Source organism: Monodelphis domestica, chromosome 4 (assembly GCF_027887165.1).
Source record: "Monodelphis domestica isolate mMonDom1 chromosome 4, mMonDom1.pri, whole genome shotgun sequence".
Taxonomy (NCBI): domain Eukaryota; kingdom Metazoa; phylum Chordata; class Mammalia; order Didelphimorphia; family Didelphidae; genus Monodelphis; species Monodelphis domestica.
Window position 1 is genome coordinate 18,485,771 of NC_077230.1, and position 19,350 is coordinate 18,505,120.

Sequence of the window (19,350 nt, forward strand, 5' to 3'; positions counted from 1 at the left end):
AAAAGCCAGAATTGTGTATATAAGAATTGTAAACTTCCATTGTCTCAGGAGACGTCTCTTCAAATCAGATGCATCCTGAGGCCATGACTGTTGGTGGAAATACTTAATAAATTATTTTTGATGAGTTGCCCCAGGTTGCTAAATAATGCTATTATCTAGATTTTTCCTACCTAATCAATAATTCAATTTCTTGTCACATCAGTGAGACATTAAACCAGTAGATCAATCAGCCCTCATTTATTATGTTCATTATATGCCAGCACTCTGCCAAAAGGACTGAGGAATCAGGACAAAACTACCTGCCTTAAAATGGATTTGATTCTAACCAGGGAGATAAGATGTGTGTGTGTGTATATATATATATATGTATATATATACATATATATATATATAAAAGTATATACAGACATATATGAAATCAGTACAACATCCTTTTGGAAGGAGAGGCACTAGTAGCTGGGATGGGGAAGGAACCAAACTGGAAAAAGTTTCTAGTGGTTTTTGAGTGAAGTTTGAAGGAAATTGAGGACTTTAACGGGAAGAGTACATTCCAAGCATGGGGGACAGCTGGTGCAATCAATGAACAAATGTGCAAATCATTAAGTTAAATGTTAGATGGAGAAACAAGTGCAAAGAATGAAACAATCCCTACTGTAAAAATTAATTAATGTGTAATAATTAAAAACATTATAATTTTAAGAGATTTATTAATGATCATTAGAAATAAAGGAATAAAAGGGTAACAAAATAAAAACAACATGCCTGTGGCTAATATATCTGCTAAAAAAGCCCACTTGCCACCACAGTCTCAATCCAGGAAGCAAAGAGGGGAAGACCAGCAACCCCGCTGAATTTATTCCTCTGTCTACAGGAAGAATGTAACAACAGGAAGTCAGTGGGCTCCTGGGAAATGCAGTTTTTAGGGTTACAGATTTCCAATTACACACTACTCACTAATGAGCTTACATTCTAATGGGAAATGGAGTGTTGTGTATGTTGCTGTTGTTCAACCTTCATCGTGCAAGTGAACTGGGTTTAAACAAGGCAGAGTTGCACAAACAGAGTCATGAAAGTCTGGTGGCAAGACAAAAGTGAGCACAACCAGCAATGACCCAGGAAGCAGTACAAAGATGAAACAATTTGTTCCAATAGCCATGACAATGGACCATCATAAGCATTAAAGGGATTAATGTATAAAACCAAAAATAAAAGGTTGGGAGCAGGTTCTGAAGAAATTTAAATGTCAAAGTTAAAAGGGATCCTTTAGTTATTGGGGAGCCATTGGAGTTTGTTGAGTTGAGGGTGTCATGGTGAGACCTGTTTTTTAAGAAAATCATTTGGGTTGTCATCTGCCTCCAGGGAGTTTGAATCCAGACCAAAGCAAACTTCTTTCACTTTCTTTCTTAACTTATTTTGTTCTTTCCACAAAAAAGGTTAATATGGGAAAATGTTTTACGTGATTGCACATATTAATAAAATCTCTATGATTCTGCTTACCATCTTGGAGTTTGGGAGAGGGAGGGAGAGAATTCGACACTCAAAATCCTTTTTAAAAGGTTGGAAACTGTTTTTACATGTAATGAGGGGGTGTAATTAAATTAAAAAACAACAAGGCACATGCAAAAGGAAGACATGCTTGTGCCCACTGAGCAAAAAAAGAAAAGAAAAGAAAAGAAAAGAAAAGAAAAGAAAAGAAAAGAAAAGAAAAGAAAAGGAAAGAAAAGAAAAGAAAAGAAAAGAAAAGAAAAGAAAAGAAAAGAAAAGAAAAATCATTTTGGCTACTATTTGAAGAATGAATTTTAGGGGAAACTTGTGGCAGGCAGACCAACAAGCAGACTATTGCCATGAGGTAAGGAGGCTCTGCAATGATGGCAGTGTGAGCAAAGAAAAGGAGGGTGATTTTGAGAGATGTTATGAGGATAGAATTGGTGATATTTAGCAACTGAGATGTGGAGTAAGAGTGAGGCGCTGAGGATGATGTTGAGTTTGCAAAACTACATACTAGAAGGGCAGTAGTGATCTCAACAGTAATTGAGAATTTTGGAAGAGGAATAGATTAGGGGAGTAAATCTAGGTGGCCCACTGGATAGTGCCCCATACCTGAAGTCAGGAAGACCTGAGTTCAAATCTAGCCTCAAACACTTATAGCTGTGTGACCTTGGGCAAGCCCTTTAATAATTGTCTCCATTCTTCATATGTACAATGAGCTAGAGAAGGAAATGGCAAACTACTCTAGGATATTTGCCAAGAAAAACCCAAATGGGGTGATGAAGAGGTAGATACAATTGATTTGACTGGCAGGGAGCATAACATGAGTAATAAGCCAGTTAAGGAAACTAAGAAGGATCAAACAAGTAAGAAGAGAACCAAGAGAAAGTATTCATGAAAATCTACAGAGGATATCCAGGAGAAAAATGTGGCCAACAGTGTCAAATGCTTCAAAGAACTCAAAAAAAAAAAAAGATGAGAATTAAGAAAATATCATTAGAGAATTAAGAGATTTTTAGCAATTTTGTAGAAAGGAGTTTCAGTTAAAGAAGAAGTAATTTCAGAAAAAGTTAAAAGCCAGATTTCAGAATGAAGAGTTAGAGAACTTTTTTTAAAGGAGTTTCCCTAAGAAAATAAGATTTTTTTTAATGAATTAGAAAAAAAAAATATATATATATATATATAACAAAGTTCATTTGGAAGAGCAAAAGCTCAAGAATATAAAGGGAAATAATGAAAAAATGTGATGGAGGGGGGACTAGCAATACCAGATCTCAAACTCTACTATAAAGCAGTGGTCATCAAAACAATATGGTATGGGCTAAGAAATAGGAGGGAGAGTCAGTGGAATAGACTTGGAGTAAATAACCTCAACAAGACAGTCTATGATAAACCCAAAGATTCCAGCCTCTGGGACAAAAATCCACTATTTAACAAAAACTGCTGGGAAATTGGAAAACAGTATGGGAGAGATTGGGTTTATATCAAGATCTCACACCCTATACCAAGATAAATTCAGAATGGTTGAATGACTTGAATATAAAGAAAGAAACTATAAATAAATTAGGCAAACACAGAATAGTTTACCTGTCAGATCTTTGGGAAAGGAAAGATTTTAAGATGAAGCAAGAATTAAAAAATATTACAAAATGAAAAATAAATAATTTTTATTATATTAAATTAAGTTTTTGTACAAATAAAACCAATGCAATCAAAATTAGAAGGGAAGTAACAAATTGGGGAAAAGTCTTTATAACAAAAACCTCTGACAAAAGTCTAATTACTCAAATTTTTAAAGAGCTAAACCAACTGTACAAAAAATCAAAATCTCTTATAATCAGAGAAATACAAATCAAAGCAGCTCTGAGGTACCACCGCACACCTAGGAAATTGGCTAAAATGACAGCAAAGGAAAGTAATAAATGTTGGCGGGGATGTGGCAAAGTCGGGACATTAATGCATTGCTGGTGGTGTTGTGAATTGATCTAACCATTCTGGATGGCAATTTGAAATTATGCCCAAAGGGCTTTAAAAGACTGTGCGATTTTTGATTCAGCCATATAACTGCTGGGTTCATACCCTAAAGAGAAAATAAGGAAAAAGACTTGTACGACAATATTTATAGACATGCTCTTTGTGGTGGAAAAAAATTGGAAAATGAGGCGATGCCCTTGTATTTAATTCGCTGGGTTTTCTGTTTTTGTGCTCATCATTTTCTGTTTTTGTTCCCTCATCCTTCTCTGTTCCATTTGTTCTTTGTTCATTGTCTGTACAGAATCTGTCAATTGTAATTTCTTTTTTTTTTCTGTTGTTTGGTCATATTTACCCTTTCTTTCCTCCATGAGCTCTTGCTCCTCTCTCTCTCTCTCTCTTTTTTTTTTTGTGGTTTTAGGCTTTTCCTTCTGCCTTCACCATTGGAGTTTTGTCAGTAAATCTCTCAGTGAAGTCTGTGGGTGAAGGGTGTTGGAGCTTGAGCTTCTTTGCCCTCTGGAGGCTTTGAAGGGATTAAATCCAACAGTTTGTGAGGGAGGGGTTTTGGAGATTGAGATTCCCTGTCTTCTGGGGGCTTTACTGGGATTAGGTCTAGCTGGGTTGCTGGATGTGCCCTGAGGCCAAAACCTCAGGAAGTGGGGGCGAGGGGACAATATGGAGTGTCTCTGATGCTGCAACTATGCCTCCTGCTCTGAGCTCTGTGTTTCTCCTTTATCTGTTTCCCCACTGCCTGTGTTGGACGCTCTGAGCCTGCTTTGTCCATAAGGTACTCCCTCCAGACCAGTGCCTTTTCCCACCCAGAGGTTCCAGCTGTTGCTGGGGTCTTAGAGCTCTAGGTATCGGAGGGGTCCTGGGACCTTTCTTCTTCCTTCCCCTTAATACCGGCTTTTGGGGACATACCTTTTAAGTTGAGTCCAGCAGGAGGGTTCCTTGGCTCTGTCTTGTTGTTAGGTTTGATTTTCAGCCCCCGGGGAGCATTTAGTTTGTAATGGGTAAGGAAGGGTTTTCAGAGGTCTGAACATTTGCTGCCTCTATGCCGCCATCTTGACTCTGCCTCTCCTCCAGGACAATTCTTATGAGAAAGAATGTACTTCACCTCCAGAGAAAGAACTGTGGGAATAGAAACACAGAAGAAAAACAATTGCTTGATCACATGGGTTGATGGGGATATCATCAGGGAGGTGGACTCTAAATGATCACACTAGTGCAAATATTAATAATATGGAAATAGGTCTTGATCAATGACACATGTAAAACCCAGTGGAATTGTTTGTTGGCTGGGGGAAAGTAGGAGGGGAGGGAAAGAACATGAATCATGTAACCATGGAAAAAATATTCTAAATTAATTAAATAAAAATTTTCAGTTCAAATAAATAAAAAGAAATTTAGTTTGATAACTTGCAGGGCATCAAAAGATAAAGCAAGTTTTTTAAGGGTGTTGAAGGCTTGTGTATGTAATCACAATTGCCTGTTTCAACATAAGGCTTTTCATTAAAATATTAATGTGCTTTTCCACAGCACATTGAATCCCATTCTTTCTTCCCTTTCAAAAAGAGGTTACTTTTTTCATAAGGTCTCATATTTTCTGATTGAAAAGGTCATTTTTATCAAAAGGCAAATTTTAAATTCATAAAGAATTATTTAAAAACTATAAATTTCATTGTATGTATTAAAGTCAAATTTAAGAAATTCTCAGAACAAAGCAGTAGAGTTACCAAATTTAAAGTGAGATGTGTATTCAAGTATGTTTAAGAGACATAGAGACAAAGATAGAAAATTAAATATTCCATTAAGACTTTTTTGGGGGGGGTATGGGGGAAATCCATCTTTTCTGTTGCATCTTCTTTGTGACCACTGCTACATGGCATATTGCCTATATTTTTTTTAAACCAACCAAAACACTCTTCAGGAAGTTTCCATTTCAATTCTAAATAGACAAAATTTAGACACTTTCCTCTGAGTGCAGATTGCTTATGACCTCCCTTTTGTGAAGTAGGGAGATAGCACAAATCTCATTCTAATTGTGAGTCATTTGGGTTTTTATGTGGGGCCTTTATCAGAGAAATTAGCCAAGATATATGTATTTTTTTCCTTTCAACAACAACAACAAAATCTTTGTTCTGGTTTTTGTCCTCAATAATGAAGGAAATGTAGATCGAGAAAATTAAAAAGAGTTTATTAAGGACCTAGAGCAATGGGAAGAGCCAGGCCACAATTTCAGACCAGTATCTTATTAAGAGCTAGACAATCCTGATAGGTACTCATTTCCAGTAGGGATTGGGCCATTGCTTTTCAACTCTTCCCTGCCATTGCAGCATCATAGGGAAATGAGAATAGAAATAAGGGGGGAGGGATGACAGCACATAAGATGAACTTCTGATCAGCCCCATCTTATAAAGAACAATAAGATGGTATCAGAGTATATGATGCTTCTCCCAACAGGCTGGTTCACACATCTGAGAAGATAAGCAAGACTGGAAACAATGGATTCACTGGGTCAGACAGCACAAATTCCATAGTAGAGTGATTTACGAACAACAAAATATATCTGAAATAAATATTAATGGACTTTGAGCCTTTGTCAATGGGAAAAACTTATTTTGTGGACTTAAGAAAGTTCTAAAGGGGCAGGTTTCAAGTTCTGCACAACTCAGTCTCACCTATTCCTTCATGCTTTACTAAAGATATCTGACCTTGTTCATTATTACTATCATTGTCATTTCTGTCATGTCCGACTCTTCATGACCTCATTTGGGATTTTCTTGGCCAAGATACTGATCTTTTTTATGTTTTATAGAGCTTCATAGTTCTGGAGTAACCTGTAAACAAAGTCCCTCATCCTCAAAAATTTTACCTTTTTTTTTTATCTTCTCCCAAAGCCTAGCATCATGCATTATTGCCTTGTTTTTTTTTATTGCTGTTGTTTGTTTTTTGGTCTAGAGCTGAGATTTCATCAGTGTAGGATTTTATCTATGGAATAGGATCATAAATGTAAACCTAGAAGGGGTCTGAGAGGCCAGTTCTTCCAGCTCTTTCATTTTACAGATGAGGAAACTGAGGCAAGAGGCAGGAAAAATAAATTCCCCAAGGTCACAGAGGAAGCAATCATCAGGAGTGGGATATGAATCTAGATTCTCTAATTGAGTTCTCCTTTGTACCTCAGTTCATGGTATCTCTAGATAATGTATGAAAAGTCATTCAAGAAAATTCCTTAATTCCTCTGCAACTTAGAGACGTTGAGAGTTGCATGGACCACTGAGAAGTGAATTACTTCAAAGTCGGTCCTTTACCAAAGATACTGGGCTTACCGAAATTTATTGAAAGACAGAATATTTTCTTCTTTTCCTATAGTTATAATATAGAAAATGTTTGTTCTAGTTTAGTAAAATCATTTGGTATACCTTAGGTGCAAGTGAGTAGCAGAGACTAGAATCTGAGTGAATGAAATGCTCTTAAAAACAAACAAACAAAAACAAAAACAACAAAGGTAATATAAAGAATTTAATGGATTTGAAAATTTCCCTCCAGAACAATGACTTTAATGCAATTCCATTATACACTGGCATGGTAAGGGAGCTTCTCCATTGCAGATAGCTAACCTAATTAAAGCCTGAATTCATGGGCCTAAGTTTGCCTTTATTTTATAATTATCACTCAGCAGTGATGTCTTATCTACAAGGAATAAGAAATATCACTGACAAGTCATATATCATTCTAGCAAAATGAGATTATAGGTTTTAGCCTCCAGCTGTGCTCACTTTGGCCCATTCCTCTGGTTTTATTGACATTCTAATCTTTAACCTTTTCTTCCTGAGCATTCTGGCTTGTTTATTTTTCTTGACAATCTATTTCCCTGGAAGGCAAAATAGTGAATGGCCCTGATGTTCTTTCTCTTTCTCCTCAATGTCTCACAGTTCATAGGTTTTGACACTGAGACAAGGCACTGCATTCACTTTCTCTCCCCTAATCTTCTTCTGAGCATCATGTGCTCTGAGAGCCATGTCTGGACTCTACACTGCAGGAAACTGGGAGAATGGATGAATGAATAAAGAGATAGATGAACAAGTGGAAAAGCATTTGTTAAGTAACATATTATATGTCAGGACTTGGGCCAAGAATTAGAAGAGCAAAATGGCACCAGGAATAGAGCTAGGAACATGAGTTCAAATCCAACTTCAGCTATTTACTAGCTATGTGACCTTGGAGAAGTCACTTAACCCTGTTTTTTTTTCATCTATAAGATGTAGAGTAGGAAATGGCAAACCATTCCAGTATCTCTGGAAAAAAAAAATCCAAAAGGGGTCACGGAGAATCGACAAGACTAAAAATGACAATAATAGCAACAATATGCTAAGAACTGAGAAGACAAGTATAAAATGTACTATATAGTACCTACCCTAGAGGAATTCTATTGATTAATTCTATGGGGGAGGGGGAATCACACATGTAGGGGGAAAGGAAGTGAGCTTTGGTCTGGGTAGTCCTAGGAATGGCTAGTGAAGCCACAGAAATGTCTCTTGCCAGAGTCATTACATCTTTTATAGAAGCAGTCTCAATATTATTTTGATTATTCTTGTTAAAATGAAAGGTATAAAGGAGAGAGAGAGAGAGAGAGGGAGAGACAGACAGACAGACAGATGCAAAGAGAGAGTCAGACAGACAAGAGAGAGAGACACACACAGAGACAGAGAGAGACAGACAGACAGACAGAGAGAGAGACAGATAACAATAAAATGTTCTTAGGAGAATGGATGTAAAGCATGTCTGGGCAGTGAATTTATAACATCTTGTCATGATGGGCTCCAAGGGTGGATATTAAAAACTGAAGATGAGGGCATGATCTCTCAAAGCCTGGTCTAAAGTGTGTTCCTCCAGGGAACAAGAGTCAAGATGGCTGCATAGAAGGAGCAGAAGTTCATACCTCTGAAAACCCTTCCTTACCAATCACAAACTGAATGCTCTTAGGGGACTGAAAATAAAACCCAGCAACAAGACAGAGCCAAGGAACCCTCCTTCAAAAGGTATGCCCCCACAAAAGCCAGAATCCGAGAATACTAGGGTTTAAGGAGAAGGCAGAAGGAAGGACCCAGGACCCACACTCCCTCTCCCCCACATTGAGCTCTAAGCCTCCAGCGGCAGTGGGAACCTCTGGGCAGACAAAGGCGCTGGTCTGTGGGCAGTGCCAAGCATGGGGTGTTGAGCACAGATGATGGGGAAGGAGCTGGAGAGGGAGCTGGCAGCCTGGTCAGAGCCACAGAGATTGTCCATACTGCTCCAGCCTTCCAGGAGGTTTTTGGTCTCAGAGCAAACCAAGCCCAACCCAGCTGAACTTAATCCCATCAAAAGTCTTCAGAACTCAGGGAACTGCAGCACAGACTGATGGACTTTAATCCAATCAAAAGCCTCCAAAGGACACGGAAGGGCAAACTCCAACACCCTTCCCCCAGACACTGAACTGAGAGATCTGACAAAGCTCCAAGAGGGGATACTGACAGAAAGCCCAAAACCAAAAAAAAAAAGACAGAGAGAGAGAGGAGCAACAGCACAAACAAATATGGGGAGCAAAGGAGGGGTAAATATGAGCAAACAACAGGAAAAGAAGAAAGAAATTACAATTGACAGGTTCTGGACAGGCAATGAAACAAGAACAAACAATACACAGGAGGATGCAAGTAATAAAACATAAATGCCAGAGAATTGGACACAGGCTTTGGAAGAAGTGAAAATGCAATTCAAAACACAACTAAGAGAGGCTGAAGACAACTGGGACAAGAATTTTAAAATATGTCATCGGGAAACAGAAAATAGTGTTTTGAAAGCCAAAATCAAACAGCTTGAAAATGAGGCAAAGGAGATGAAAGATGAAACAAAGAACCTGAAAAATGAGGCAAAGAAGATGAAAGATTAGGCAAAGGAGATAAGAAATGAAGTAAAGTGAATGAAAGATGACCTCCAAAGAAAATCAGACCAGAAGGAGAAGGATGACCAAAAAGCCAGGTCTGAAATCTGATCTTTAAGAACCAGAATACAACTAGAATCAAGTGAACTCACAAGGCAGCAGGACACTATAAAACAAAACCAAAAGAATGAAAAAATTGAGGAAAATATGAAACATCTCATTCACAAAACAGAGGATTTAGGAAATCGTTCAAGGAGAGAAAATTTAAGAATCATTGGTCTATCAGAAGGCCATGACAAAAGAAAAACCTTGGACATAATACTATAGGAAATTATCCAAGAAAACTGCCCTGATATTCTAGAACAAGACAGGAAAGTGGAGATTGAAAGAATCCACAGATCACCTCCTGTTCTTATTCCCCAACTGACAACACCCAGAAATGTTATAGCCAAACTCTAGAACTCTCAGACCAAAGAAAAGATATTACAAGCTGCCAAGAAAAAGTCATTCACATACCATGGAATCACAGTGAGGATAACACAGGATCTGGCTGCATCTACACTGAAGAATTGAAAGGCAAGCAATACAATATTCCTGAAAGCAAGGGAACTAGGTCTACTCCCAAGAATCAACTACCCAGGAAAACTAACTATATTCTTACAGGGGAAAGTATGGTCATTCAACAAAATAGAAGAATTCCAAGAATTTGTAAAGAAAAGACCAGACCTGAAGAGAAAATTTGATGTCCAAGCACAGAACTCAAGATAATCATCAAAAGGTAATTTTAAAAAGAGGGGAAAAATAAAAATAAAACAAAACAAAGAAACAAAAAAATACTCTTTTTCTAAAGGGACTCAATAAGTTAAAATGTTATGTATCTCTATAAGAAGAGAGGTCATTGGTAACTCTTAAAAACTGTTGTTGTCACCTGGGCAGCTAGAAGGATTACACTTAGAGGGAACAGTGACAAACTGTATAGGATGAAAGGACAAGATAGAAATAGTCATTTAGATATATATGCATGCATAAATACATATACATATGTATATATATATATACATACAACTAGAGCTAAGAAAAGAAGTTAATAATAAAAGAAATGGGAAAAGACACAAATGGGGGTGAATTTATATATCACAAAGATGCTCAAGGGAGGAGTGGGGAGAACATCAATACACTGGAAGGGTAAAGAGGTTGGAGACAGGAAATACTCAACTCTTATTTGCATTGTAATTGAACCAAAGAGGGAAGAACAATCCAATCCATTGGGGCAGAGAATAGATTTGCACCTCGTAGGGGAATAGAAGGGTAACAAATGGACTGGTGGGGAGGGAAGCAGTATAAGGGAGGGAGAGGATGGGGGGTAGTTTTAGAAAAACTACATGAAAAATACGGGGAGGGGGAGAAGGGGTAGAAAGGGAAGTAAAATAGGGGTGGAAACTAGGGGGACTGGTTATAAACAAACATTGATGTAGAAGGAAATAGTGAAAGAAGAAAAGGCAGGACTAGGAGTAGAAATAAAAATGCTGGAAAATACACAGCTAGTAATTATAACCATGAATGTGAATGGAATGAACTCACCCATAAATCACAAGCGAATAGCAGAGTAGATTAGAATCCAAATCCCTACCATATGCTGTCTGCAAGAAACACACATGAGGAAGGTAGACGCATAGGGTGAAAGTAAGAGGATGGAGCCAAATCTATTGGGCATCAAATGATAAAAAGAAGGCAGGAGTCGCAATCATGATATCTGACAAAACCAAAGTAAAAATAAATCTAGTTAAAAGAGATAGGGAAGGTAATTACATCTTGATAAAAGGCAGTATAGAAAATGAGGAAATATCAGTACTCAACATGGATGCACCAAATGGCATTGAATCCAAATTTCTAAAGGAAAAACTAGTGGAGCTCAAGGAGGAAAGAGATAGAAAAACTATACTAGTGGGAGACCTGAACCTTCCTCTATTTGAACTAGATAAATCAAACCAAAAAATAAATGAGAAAGAGGTAAGAGAAGTAAATGAAATCTTAGAAAAATTAGAGTTAGTGGAGTATGTGGAGAAAAATAAATAGGGACAAAAAGGAATATACCTTCTTTTCAGCTGCACATGGTACATTCACAAAAATTGACCATGTATTAGGGCATAAAAACATTGCAAACAAGTGCAAATATAGCAGAAATAATAAATGCAACCTTCTCAGACCACAATGCAATAAAAATGATAATTAGTAAGGGTACATGGAGAGGTAAATCAAAAATTAATTGGAAATTAAACAATAAAATTCTCCAAAACTGGTTAGTTAAAGAACAAATCTTAGAAACAATTAATAATTTCATTGAAGAAAATGACAATGATGAGACATCCTTTCAAGACCTATGGGATGCAGCCAAAGCACTACTCAGGGGAAAATGTATAACCTTGAGTTCATATATTAACAAATTACGGAGAGATGAGGTCAATGAATTGGGCATGCAAATTAAAAAACTATAAAGTGAACAAATTAAAAATCCTTAGATGAAGACTAAATTAGAGATTTTAAAAATCAAAAGAGAAATTAATAAAATTGAAAGTCAAAGAACTATTGATTTAATAAATAAGACTAGAAGCTGGTACTTTGATAAAACAAATAAAATATACAAAGTACTAGTCAATCTAATTTAAAAAAGAAAAGAAATAAATCAAAATGATAGTATCCAAGATAAAAAAGGGAAACCTTACCTCTAATGAAGAGGAAATTAAGGCAATCATTAAAAACTACTTTGCTCAATTATATGGCAACAAATATACCAATATAGGTGATATGGTTGAATACTTACAAAAATATAAACTTCTTAGACTAACAGAGGAAGAAATAAATTACCTAAACAACCCCATATCAGAAAAAGAAATTGAACAAGCCATCAAAGAACTCCCTAAGAAAGAACCCTCAGGTCCAGATGGATTCACAAATGAATTCTGTCATACATTCAAAGAACAAGTAATCTCAATATTATACAAACTATTTGACAGAATAAGCAAAGAAGGAGTTCTACCAAATTCATTTTATGACACAAACATGGTATTGATCCCAAAGCCAGGCAGGTCAAAAACAGAGAATGAAAACTATAGAAAATCTCCTTAATGAATATAGATGCAAAAATCTTAAATAGGATACTAGCAAAAAGACTCCAGCAAGTGATGTAAAAAATAGACTCGAATACAGGACTACAATCCCCATGAGCCTTTGCTCCACTTCCCCAGAATGCCTTGTAATCTCACCTGGGCCGAGATCGAGAAGATATTTAAGCAAAGGCTTTTGAAGGGCTCGGGCCCGCTTTTGGACTTCCGTTTTTGGAGCAGAGGCGTCTCTTCCATGATGTGAGGTTATTTTGTCTAGGCCTCTGGCCTAGGCACATGTTTCTTACTTGTATATTCTTAATCTTTAACCTTTAATAAACCTCTAAAAATATATATATTCCTTGCAGAGAGAAACTAATTTCTACCTGCCTCAGTCTCCCCCTCTCCCCTAAATTTTAATCTTTACAGTTGGCGACCACTAGATTGGATGAGAACTTCTCAAAAAATTTTTAGCCTAGAGAATTTTTTTTTAAAGCCAAGGTTCTCCGAGATGCTCTTTAGAAAACCATCTTGATCAGCTCCTGCCTGCGGCCCTCTCCAGCTCCTGCTTCTGCTCCTGGCCTCTCACCTGGTGCCTGAGCTGTGCTCCAGCTCCCAGCCCGACCCACCCCGGCAGTCTGTCTCTCACCCATCTGGCTTCCGACCCAGCCGGCTCATCACCCAGATCCTTGGAGCAGATCGTTGAGGACTCATTGCGACCAGCTGGTAACAGTATTGGTCACGTGGGCGGAGGGGAGAGACCAGAGGGAAAGGAGACCGGGCAATTTTCCCTTAGGCTAAGCCTCCACGTGGCTGGGGGTATTGGCCACTGCGGGATCAGAGAGGGGAAAGACAGAAAAGACTAAAGAGAAGAAACAGATCTTTTCAAACAGAAACTTAATAGCAATGGGCTGTTTAAAAGGATTTTTGACTCTTCTGGCAGTTTCATTGATTTTACCTGCCTGTCTGGGAGCAGACTCAGCCCAAAGATTCAACTTTAACTTTGGGGAGGAAAATGGGTGGCCCAGCGAACTGGAAGCCAGGCCCAGAGACGGGAGGTCTCTAGTTAAAATCTGGCCTCCGATGCTTCCCAGCTATGGGGCCCTGGACGGATCCCTTGAACCCCATAGCCTAGCCCTTACTACTCTACCTTCGGACAATAGACATTTAAATGGATAATTAAAAACAAACAAACAAACAAGAAAAAAAACCCCCCAAGGAACTTTGAAGAGACTAAAGGCTATATTCTAAGGCATTTCAGACTCCAATGGTTTTTTTTTTTTTTTTTAAATATATTTTATTTGATCATTTCCAAGCATTATTCGTTAAAGACATAGATCATTTTCTTTTCCTCCCCCCCACCCCCCATAGCCGACGCGTAAGTCCACTGGGCATTAGATGTTTTCTTGATTTGAACCCATTGCTTTGTTGATAGTATTTGCATTAGAGTGTTCATTTAAAGTCTATCCTCTGTCATGTCCCCTCAACCTCTGTATTCAGGCAGTTGCTTTTTCTCGGTGTTTCCACTCCCATAGTTTATCCTTTGCTTATGAATGGTGTTTTTTTTCTCCTGGATCCCTGAAAGTTGTTCAGGGACATTACACCGCCCCTAATGGAGAAGTCCATTACGTTCGATTATACCACAGTGTATCAGTCTCTGTGTACAATGTTCTCCTGGTTCTGCTCCTCTCGCTCTGCATCACTTCCTGGAGGTTGTTCCAGTCTCCATGGAACTTCTCCACTTTATTATTCCTTTGAGCACAATAGTATTCCATCACCAACATATACCACAGTTTGTTCAGCCATTCCCCAATTGATGGGCATCCCCTCGTTTTCCAGTTTTGGGCCACCACAAAGAGCGCAGCTATGAATATTTTTGTACAAGTCTTTGTGTCCATTATCTCTTTGGGGTACAGACCCAGCAGTGCTATGGCTGGGTCAAAGGGTAGATATTCTTTTGTCGCCCTTTGGGCATAGTTCCAAATTGCCCTCCAGAATGGTTGGATCAGTTCACAACTCCACCAGCAATGAATTAATGTCCCTACTTTGCCACATCCCCTCCAGCATTCATTACTTTCCTTTGCTGTTATGTTAGCCAATCTGCTAGGTGTGAGGTGATACCTCAGAGTTGTTTTGATTTGCATCTCTCTGATTATAAGAGATGTAGAACACTTCTTCATGTGCTTGTTAATAGTTTTGATTTCTTTATCTGAGAACTGCCTATCCATTTCCCTTGCCCATTTATCAATTGGAGAATGGCTTGATTTTTTGTACAATTGATTTAGCTCATTATAAATATGAGTAATTAAACCTTTGTCAGAGGTTTCTATGAAGATTTTTTCCCAATTTGTTGTTTCCCTTCTGATTTTAGTTATATTGGTTTTGTTTGTACAAAAGCTTTTTAGTTTGATGTAGTCAAAATTATTTATTTTACATTTTGTGATTCTTTCTATATCTTGCTTGGTTTTAAAGCCTTTCCCCTCCCAAAGGTCTGACATGTATACTATTCTGTGTTTACCCAATTTACTTATGGTTTCCTTCTTTATGTTTAAGTCACTCACCCATTTTGAATTTATCTTGGTGTAGGGTGTGAGGTGTTGATCTATTCCTAGTCTCTCCCACACTGTCTTCCAATTTTCCCAGCAGTTTTTATCGAATAGTGGATTTTTGTCCCAAAAGCTGGGATCTTTGGGTTTATCGTATACTGTCTTGCTGAGGTCGTTTTCCCCCAGTCTATTCCACTGATCTTCCTTTCTGTTTCTTAGCCAGTACCAAATTGTTTTGATGACTGCTGCTTTGTAATATAGTTTGAGGTCTGGGACTGCAAGGCCCCCATCATATGTGTTTTTTTCCATTATTTCCCTGGATATCCTTGATCTTTTGTTCTTCCAAATGAACTTTGTTATGGTTTTTTCTAAATCAGTGAAGAAGTATTTTGGTAGTTCAATGGGTATGGCACTAAATAGATAAATAAGTTTGGGTAGGATGGTCATTTTTATTATATTGGCCCGTCCTATCCATGAGCAGTTAATGTTTTTCCAATTGTTCAAGTCTAGTTTTAGTTGTGTGGCGAGTGTTTTGTAGTTGTGTTCATATAGTTCCTGTGTTTGTCTTGGGAGATAGATTCCTAGGTATTTTATTTTGTCTAAGGTGATTTTGAATGGGATTTCTCTTTCTAGTTCTTGCTGCTGAGCTGTGTTGGAGATATATAGAAAAGCTGATGATTTATGTGGGTTTATTTTGTATCCTGCAACTTTGCTAAAGTTGTTGATTATTTCAATTAGCTTTTTGGTTGAATCTCTAGGATTCTTTAAGTAGACCATCATGTCATCCGCAAAGAGTGATAACTTGGTCTCCTCCTTGCCTATTTTGATGCCTTCAATTTCTTTTTCTTCTCTAATTGCTACTGCTAGTGTTTCTAGTACAATGTCAAATAGTAGAGGTGATAATGGGCATCCTTGTTTCACTCCTGATCTTATTGGGAATGCATCTAGTTTATCCCCATTGCAGATGATATTAGCTGTTGGTTTTAGATATATACTGTTTATTATTTTTAGGAATGACCCTTCTATTCCTATGCTTTCTAGTGTTTTTAATAGGAATGGGTGTTGTATTTTATCAAAGGCTTTTTCTGCATCTATTGAGATAATCATGTGGTTCTTGCTAGTTTGCTTGTTGATGTGGTCAATTATGTGGATGGTTTTCCTAATGTTGAACCAGCCCTGCATCCCTGGTATGAATCCTACTTGATCATGGTGAATGATCCTTCTGATCACTTGCTGGAGTCTTTTTGCTAGTATCCTATTTAAAATTTTTGCATCTATATTCATTAGGGAGATTGGTCTATAGTTTTCTTTCTCTGTTTTTGACCTGCCTGGTTTTGGAATCAGTACCATGTTTGTGTCGTAAAAGGAGTTTGGTAGAACTCCCTCTTTGCTTATTATGTCAAATAGTTTGTATAGTATTGGGGTTAACTGTTCTCTGAATGTTTGATAGAATTCACAGGTGAATCCATCAGGCCCTGGGGATTTTTTCTTAGGAAGTTCTTTGATGGCTTGATGGATTTCAATTTCTGATATGGGATTATTTAAGAATTCTATTTCCTCTTCTGTTAGTCTAGGCAGTTTGTATTTTTGTATATATTCATCCATTTCTCCTAAATTGGTGTATTTATTGCCATATAATTGGGCAAAGTAATTTCTAATGATTGCCTTAATTTCCTCCTCATTGGAGGTGCTGTCCCCCTTTTCATCTTTAATGCTGTGAATTTGCTTTTCTTCCTTCCTTTTTTTAATTAGATTGACCAGTACTTTGTCTATTTTGTTTGTTTTTTCAAAGTACCAGCTTCTTGTCTTATTTATTAAATCAATAGTTCTATCACTTTCGATTTTATTAATTTCTCCCTTAATTTTTAGGATTTCTAATTTGGTTTTCTGCTGGGGGTTTTTAATTTGATCGCTTTCGAGTTTTTTCAATTGCATTTCCAATTGATTGATCTCTGCTCTCCCTTGTTTGTTAATATGAGCTTTCAGGGATATGAATTTGCCTCTGATTACCGCTTTGGCTGCATCCCAAAAGGTTTGAAAGGATGTTTCGCCATTGTCATTTTCCTTGATGAAATTATTAATTGTTTCTATGATTTCTTCTTTAGCTAAACGGTTTTGGAGTATCATATTGTTTAATTTCCAATTGGTTTTAGATTTGGTTTTCCATGTACCATTACTAATCATTATTTTTATTGCCTTGTGATCTGAGAAGGCTGCATTCATTATTTCTGCTTTTTTGCATTTGTGTGCTATGTTTCTGTGACCTAATGTATGGTCAATTTTTGTGAATGTGCCATGTGGTGCTGAGAAGAAGGTGTATTCCTTTTTATCCCTATTTATTTTTCTCCATATGTCTATTAATTCTAATTTTTCTAAGATTTCATTCACTTCTTTTACCTCTTTCTTATTTATTTTTTGATTTGATTTATCTAAATTTGATAATGGTTGGTTTAAGTCTCCCACTAGTATGGTTTTATTGTCTATTTCTTCCTTCAATTCTCCTAGTTTCTCCATTAGAAATTTGGGTGCTATATTATTTGGTGCATACATGTTGATTAATGATATTTCCTCATTGTCTAGAGTCCCTTTTAACAAAATATAATTACCTTCCCTATCCCTTTTGATCAGGTCTATTTTTGCATTGGCTTTATCAGATATCATGATTACCACTCCTGCCTTCTTTCTATCAGTTGAGGCCCAGAAGGTCTTACTCCATCCTTTAATTCTGACCTTGTGGGTGTCAACCCGCCTCATGTGTGTTTCTTGAAGACAACATATGGTAGGGTTTTGGATTCTAATCCATTCTGCTATTCGTCTACGTTTTATGGGTGAGTTCATCCCATTCACGTTCAAAGTTATGATTGTCATTTGTGGACTCCCTGGCATTTTGATTGCCTTCCCTAATTCTAACCTTTTCTTCTTCGGCTCTACCTTTTAGTCCAGTGATTTACTTTGAATCAGTCCCCCTTGTCCCCTCCCTTGATGTTTCCCTTTTTAGTCCCTCCCTTTTTGTTCCCTCCCCCTCCCCCCTCTCTTTCCCTCCCTTTTTGTTCTCCCTCTCCCCCTCCCCCCCTTGGTTTTCCCTTCTCCTTACCCTTGTTGGGTAAGATAGAATTCAAGATCCCAATGGATCTGGATGTTTTTCCCTCTCAGAGTTGATTTCCCTGAGATTGAGGTTTAAGTAAACCCCCCCCCCCTCTCTTCCTCTCCTTCTTATAGGAGTTTTCTTCCCCTCCCCTTCCCCTGTGAATCTTTGTGTGAGAACCATTATTCTATTTGGTCTTTCTTTACCCCCTATTTATACATTACATTTTCCCCACATATTAGTATATATAGGTTGATATAAATGTAGTCCTTATAGAAGAGAGTTTGAGTAAAAGAAGATAACATTTTTCCCCTTTCCTTAATATTTACCTTTTCAGGTATTCCTTGCTCTTTGATTTTCGGTATCAAACTTTCCACAGAGCTCTGGTCTTTTCTTTGCAAAAAGTTGGAAGTCTTCTATTTTGTTGAATGCCCATACTTTCCCTTGGAAGTATATAGTCAGTTTTGCTGGGTAGCTGATTCTTGGTTGGAGACCCAGCTCTCTTGCCTTTCTGAAGATCATGTTCCATGCCTTACGATCATTCAGCGTAGAACTTGCAAGGTCTTGTGTGACCCTGATTGGAATTCCTTTATATCTAAATTGTCTTTTTCTGGCTTCCTGTAGGATTTTTTCTTTTGTTTGATAGCTTTGGAATTTGGCAATTACATTCCTGGGAGTTGTCTTTTGGGGGTTTAGTGTAGAAGGTGTTCTGTGAGCTCTGTCAGTGGATGTATTGCCCCCTTGTTCTAGAATCTCTGGGCAATTTTCTTTGATTATATCTTGTATCACTATGTCCAGTTTGGTGTTTATTTCTGGCTTTTCTGGGAGTCCAATTATTCTTAAATTTTCTCTTCTCCCCCTGTTTTCCAGATCTATCACCTTGTCGGTGAGATATTTTATGTTCTCTTCTAATTTCTTGGTGTTTTGGCTTTGCTTTATTAGTTCTTGCTTTAAAGCCTGGTTTTCTTTTACAGTTTGGTCAAACTGGTTTTGTAGATGCGTGAATTTCTTTTGCATCATTTCCCACTTTTCCTCCCAGAGGGCTTCCATCTTTTTGGTCCTTTCTGATTCAAATTCTTCATGGGTTTGTGGAGAGTTTCTATTTCCTTTGGAAGATTTTGGAGAATTTTCTTGTATATCTTCTTCTATCTGCTCTGTATTTTGTATTTTGGCTCCATAGAATGTGTCCAGAGTCGCCCCTTTCTTCTTATTTTTCTTGGTATTTTGGGGCTTCGGTGC